The 6,518-nt window shown below is 48.3% G+C and overlaps 1 long non-coding RNA gene across 2 annotated transcripts; it reads right to left on the reverse strand.

The window, feature by feature from the left end:
* Positions 1-615: 615 nt before the first annotated feature.
* Positions 616-5,758, reverse strand: LOC141509999 (uncharacterized). 2 transcript variants are annotated; one of them, XR_012474756.1, is made up of 4 exons: positions 5,258-5,758; positions 3,064-3,337; positions 1,850-1,947; positions 616-746 (listed from the first exon to the last, which is right to left on the reverse strand). It is a non-coding gene; the product is annotated as an uncharacterized LOC141509999 (long non-coding RNA). The 2 variants fall into 2 exon arrangements; XR_012474755.1 differs by lacking the exon at positions 5,258-5,758 and adding an exon at positions 4,445-5,170.
* Between the last annotated feature and the right edge of the window lie 760 nt (positions 5,759-6,518).

Below are 6,518 nucleotides of genomic sequence, written 5' to 3' on the forward strand. Positions count from 1 at the left end.
CCACAACACTTTGAGGAAGACAAGACACAAACTGATATTTAAGAGTCTGGATCTTCAAAATATCAACTGTCCCCTCGGGAGACCAGCTGTGACCTCAGGAATGTATCATTCTGGATCCTGGAGAGAAGATTGATAGAGGGCCTTTAGGACAAATGGAGTGAGCTGAATACCCTGACTATCCAGTCTTGTTATCCCAGTCCTCCAAAGCTGGAAACTGAGTCCACCTGCATTGAGTTCACTCTTCCATCAGTGACTCCTCACAAACAAAACCAAGTTTGTCCTTGGTCAGAAATCAATGTTGGAGGGAATTTGTAGTCAAGCTCAGTGAGGATGCAGTTGGATTGCAAAATTCTGGGCACCTGTAGGGAGAGGAGGAGGGCATAGGATAGGGGAGGAAGGAGGTCACTCAGGAATGATCTGGGAGTTTCCTCTACTCAAAAGGGACATGACAAGAAAGGGAATTCTGCAAGGAGAAGCTAAGTCTTCTTACCTCCTAGAGTTGTCTCCCTGAGGTGACTGGTAGGGAGAGATGGAAATGGAATGTTAGAATGAATCTCTCAGGAGGAAATGAAGGTTCCTTTCTCATTTCCTTGTTCCTGAAAACCCCATGGGACTTCGCTCTCTTTCCACACTCACCCATAGGCATAGATCCATGATAGAAGAATTCCAGGATGAGGAGGCAGTGAAGGAGGAAGAAGAAGGCAACACAGCTGAAGGTCACAATGAGGGTGTGACTCTCCCTGCACCTAGGAGGATGGAGAGAGTAGAATCATCCTAAGTCATATACTGTGGTGACCCTCCCTTTTCTCCTTAAATTGCCCCTGGACTTTCTCATCTAATCTCCATCCACAGGCACCAAGGTCCCCAGGATTCCACAGTGTGGCACAAACGTTGTTCAGAATGGCCTTATTCTTTGGTTCAAAATACAGCTAAGGGGACTTGCAGAATTATGAAGGGAAGGCCCCTCTCCCAGCTTATAGCCTTGGTATCTATAGTCCTGAACTGAGGACAGTGTCAAAGACTGGATTGTCTTTTGGGCAAAGTCTCTTGGGGAGAACAAAGACTGATTTCATTTCCTTCTAGCAGCTGAGGGATGGAGTGGTCTTTGCCCTCTCCAATGGTCCTGTGGGCTTCTTCCTCTGACCTCTCACTCTAAGCTGCAAAGGGTCACTGCATTGTGTCCAAGATTTTCCATTGGCACTGAGCTGGTAGGAGCATGTGTAATTTTCTGAGTGTTTGGGGATGACATGAGTGTGGAAGCACAAGTACCATCATGGGATCTCAATGCTTGTTAGGATTATTTCATCTTCTTCCTTGTAGTAAATAAATTTGCTATTCCATGAGGGCCCATAGCACAGGAATGTTAAATCATCCCCTGAGGACATTTTTGGGCCAGTCCAGGCTAAGAGAGAAGGTTTGGGAAGTTCATCTAGTAGTTCAAACAGAAACCAGAGGTTAGCAAAGGTCCCTTAAGGTAGGAAAGAGGAGGTGAGGAAACAAGAACTTTGAGGTCTTGGGAAAAAACTCCCTGTCTATCAGCTTTAATTATCTTAGACTCTTTGCTCATTCCTTGCCCAAAATCTCCTTCCCTGATCTTTGGGTCCCCTAGAAATAGGGAGGTGTTGCTTTCTTCGACCTTTGTCTTTTGAGCTTGGAGAAATCCTTGAGCTGACCCATCTTGCCTCCATTGCTCTCACCTTCCTTAGGTACCCTCATCACTTGGCTTAACCCCTATCTCATAAGTCAAAAGATCCCAGAACAATTGACACTCCTAGATTTCCAGATATGACTCTCAGTCTTGTGTCCCTATGCTATACTTTAGGCCCTGGGGACTGGGACACACTCTCACCTGTCACCCAGATCTCTAGGACATCACTGGCCTCAGACCCCTGGTATGGAGCCATCCTCCCATAGTAGACACAGTTGTAGTTGCCAGCATCCTGGACCCTTACAGAGAGGAGAGAGAAGTCAGCCAAGATCCCTACTGGTCTCTGACTCTGCAGGGGCTGAGGGGACCCCACTTTCAGCAGAAAGAATGTCACCCTCCAGAGTGATGACCAAAGGGGCAGTCAGCCCTGGAGAATCACATGGGCTCCACCACAGGACCTGGGAAGGTGGAGAGAGAAGGTCTGGGGAGAGATCCTGTGAGAGGAAGAACATGGGGCTGGGAGTCAGGACATCTGGGTCAAGTACCTACTCTGCCTCTAAGCCCCTGTGTGATCTTGGTCCATTGACTGGGCCTGTTTGATTCTCAGTCTGGTTCTCTACTTCTTGTCTAACTCTTTATTGACTGCATTTGGGGGTTGCTTGGTAGGAAGTGGCTCATCATTTCTTTCCCCAGTTCATTGTACAAATGAGGAAACTGAGGCAAATAGGGAAAAGTGACTTGTTGAGAGTCACATAGTTAGTTATAGTCAGAAGCCAGATTTGACCTCAAGATAAGTCTTCCTGACTCTAGATCCCTTGGCTGCCCATGAGCCTCAGTTGAAACTTTTGTCAATGAAGGGTTTGACCAGAACATCACTGGAACTTTTCTAACTGTAGCTACTGGGAAGTTTAAGAGATCAACATTTTGGGGAGCTCGTCCAGTCTCTGGTCTGATGCCTCTGATGATGCCCAGGAGGAAAGATCACGATCCCTCACTCTTCACCTGGGTGATCAGAGGCCGGCCCAGGGCTTGGCCCAAACCAGGACACAGATCCTGGTCCAGAAGAGTCACATTCATCTCTAGGCTCCATCACTTACTTGCTGTGTGACTCTGGACATGTCCTTTCTCTCAGGTTTCCCTTTGCTCATTCATAAGGGAAGGTTTGGTCACAGGAACCACCAAGTCCCCTTCTGCTTCTAGATTTCTGTGACTCTTCTCTTCAACTCCCCCCCCCCCCCCCACCTATCTTCTTAGGATTCTAAACCAGAATAAAAATGCCTCATATCTTCAAAGATCCTAGAATTGTTTCAGGACCTAGGACAGAGCTGACCCTGTAGACACTATGTGAGGCCCCTGCTTGGGCAGAGTACTGGGTTATATTCCAAGGTAATCTGGGGCCCCTACATTCTCCTTACCTGCCACCACCAGCTCCAGGACATCACTGGACTCTGATCTTTCACCAGAGCTTGTCCTTTTCCTGTAGGCACAGCTGTAGCTCCCAGTATCCTCAGGTCTCACAGATGGGAGGAGGAAGCTGGTCCAGAGATCTGCTGAGGTCTGGTTCTGTAAGGGCTCCTGTGTCCTGGTTTTCCACAGAAGGAAAGTCACATTTCCCAGGGTAGACAGTTTGGGCCTTAAGCACCAGAGAGTGATGTTGGCCCCTGGGGTCATCATGAGGCCAGATTGGTCCTGATGGGAAAGGTGTGCCACAAGTCAAGGTCACATGTTGTTTCTAGACCCAACCCTCTAACCCTTCAGTGAGAGGGGAAATAGCAATCTTGTCTCTGTTCTCAATTTCTTCTCTGGGACTTGTCATAAGCTGGGAACAGCCCCACTCTCCTGGACCCACCTCTGAGTCTGTGTAGAACAGGAGAGGGTTCCAGGTATTTCTCCTGTCTCCCCAAAACTATTCCTGCAGAATTCTCAGGGTTTCATACTGTTACTCTAACCCTGCAACTATCTCTGTGGGGTTGAATTCAGTGACTTGGGGATTCCCATCACCCATCACAAAGCACAGTCAGCTTCAGGGTCTTGCTTGGACTTGACCATTGGTAGGGGGCTGTCTTCTTGTAGTAAACACAACTGTAGCTCCCAGAGTCCTCCATCCTTACAGATAGATGGGAGAAATCAGCCTGGGGCCCTCTGGGGTTCTGTATCTGCAAGGTCTCTAGGCTCTTGGCCTCCAGCAGAGAATAATTGAAGTCCTCAGGGGGGACTTGGAGTGGGATTTGGCACCAGATGGTCACTGTTAAGCCTGGGGGTATTGGGGAGATAGGTGAGGCTATAGTGGAGGAAATGGGGAAGGCTCCTGGGAACAGAGGAAGGAAGAAAGTTAGGGAGCTGATGTCTGTCCTTAATCCCCTCAGATCATTCCATAAAACAGAACTGAAGAGGGGGAAGATGATTTGTGGCTCCCTGGTCAGACTCCTTGTGCCTACCTAGTGGCCTGCTCAAGCCTGAGCTCCCTGGGCCTCCTCAGAAAGATAGTCTGGCTCTGGAAATTTCTTAGGTCAGAGAGTGGAGGGAGAAGAAGGGACTTGGGAAGGAGAGGGCCCCCCTCTTCCCCTGCCAGTCTCTCTTCTCATACTAGAGGACCTGCTCTGCCCCTACAGCCTGAACCTTCTCGGCAAGGCTGGATCCTAAAGCAGCATCACTGGCTAATTCAGACCTTGCTCTTACAGTTGGGGGGATTAGAAAGAGACCCTATTTCCAAATCCAGGATCCCCTCACTTTTATGTGATGCTAGATCCCTGTCCTGCCACCCCCTGCTCACTCCACAGTGAAGTCTGAACATACCTGGGGTGTCCCTTTGTTGCCAGGAACTGGAGGGGGGGAATCTCCCTTGGAGCAATTCTGCAAGGAATCAAATTTTCTGGGATCCTCTTGCTCTCCCTGAACACACATATCAGGTGCCTCATCTTAGTGATGGGGGAGCCCCAAACATTTAGAGAAGACTCCACTACTGTTGCCTCAGGGAGCTCACAGTGCCAAGGATCACAGGGGTTTGAGTTCAAATAACCCCATTGGATAATGCAGCCATGAGTTTCATGTTATTGAAGAGAAATTCAAGGTCTAAGTTGGATGCTGCTAGTGTGTGCCTGAGAGAAGACCAGAAATGTTGATTTAGGTTCAGCTTTCTCACTAGAAGCTGCTGGACTCTTGTCTCCAAGGCTGCTGTGAATCCTCTAAAGGAGGAGGAGCCTGACTCTCCTGGCAAGGTCACCTGGGGATAAGATCCCTGGGTTTGGAGAGAGGAGATAGGGGTTCAAATCCTGTCCTTGACATCAATGAATTTGTTGACCTGCTCTAGACACCCTTTCCTCCTCTCTAGCCCACAGTCTCCCATCTCTAAAAGAGAAGTCATGGCCTATGTGCTCTCCTCGGAGAGGTATCAAGGGGATTTTATCTAAGAACCTTCTCTTTGCCCCTCAAATTGAATATAAGTACAGGGGCTTCCCAAAGATGAGAGGTGAAGGCAGCAAAATAGGCAGCTTGTAAATCCAGGGATTTTACCCTGCTTGTTGCCAAGTTTCTGGAGAGGGATCTGGGGCTCATCTCAGGACTGGCCTCCTTCCCACCAGGGAGGGTCATATCCCAGCACCCCCTTACCTGTCACCACCAGGTCCAGGAGCTCATTGAGCTCTGACCACCAAGGACCCTGCCCAGAGCAGCAGCTGTAGCTCCCCACATCTCTCCAGTCTTCCATGCTCCAGAGCACAAATTCTTCCAACTCCTAGGATGACTTCCTCTCCTGTCTGAGCTCTCCATCCTTCTGTACTTGGATTCTGCCACTCTCCATCTGGCCCTGCCACCTGGGTCACATCTGCCCCCTTAGGAACCACAGGACCTGGTACAGCCTAGAGAGTAGGCCTGGGAATGGTGTCTGAATACAAAAAGAGGCAGATTCCTAGGGATTTCTCTACCTTCCTTATCTTCATCACCATCATATTGTGAAGACCCGTCCTGAGTTACCCCATGCATTCATGCCAATGCCCATGGCTTCCCTCTCTGCTCATTCTAGGAGTAGATTTTTTTATTGATTTGGAATAAGGAAAGGAAAGCATTGTTGAGGACAGGACTCACTTGGTTCCCTAGGTGTCCAGTCCAGACAAAGCCCTTAAAGAGAAGATTAGGGTTCAGATGGCTCCCCTCCAACCCACATTGACCCCTCCCCAGCTTTTACCAAAGCCCTTGAGCATCTAATTCTGCATCAGAATATGAAAGAAGAGCCCTTTGATGAAACACTTGGGTCCTCCAACCCCCAAGAAGGGTCTGCTTCCTCCTTAGGCTTCCTCTCTTACCTTCAATGTCATCCAAGCAAAGGCCTAGTCTCATTACCATCCCTTCCCAGATCTGACTCTGGAGACTCACCAATGGAGATCAAAAATGTAACTGTGGGTACCATGGTGATTCTGCAGCTCTGTTCTGGCTGTTTGGTCTCAACTCTGCAGAGTGGAAAAAGTAGGCAGGCCAGGCACTGGCCCAGGATGTGGTGACCAGCTCTTTTGATCTACACTCCTAAACTTAGGCCCCATAATATACAATCCTATACTGATGAAAGCAGGACCCTGTTCCTTCGAGGTTGAGCTCTGAGAGGATCAGTGAGTCTTAAGGTTGATGAAACCTGGCAAGAACTATGAGTTGGAATATGGGTATCAGTGGCTACCAGGACCCAAAATACTGAGACTTGCCTGGAATAGACTAGACCAGTCAAAAGATATGAACAGGCAATATTCAAATGAAGAACTTAAAGATAAACATAATCCAATGGAAAAATGCTCCAAATCATTATTGATTAGAAAAAATGCAAATTAAAACAACAATGAGGAATCATCTCACACCAATTAGATTGTTCAAGATGAGGAAAAAA

Source organism: Macrotis lagotis, chromosome 1 (genome assembly GCF_037893015.1).
Source record: "Macrotis lagotis isolate mMagLag1 chromosome 1, bilby.v1.9.chrom.fasta, whole genome shotgun sequence".
Classification (NCBI taxonomy): domain Eukaryota; kingdom Metazoa; phylum Chordata; class Mammalia; order Peramelemorphia; family Peramelidae; genus Macrotis; species Macrotis lagotis.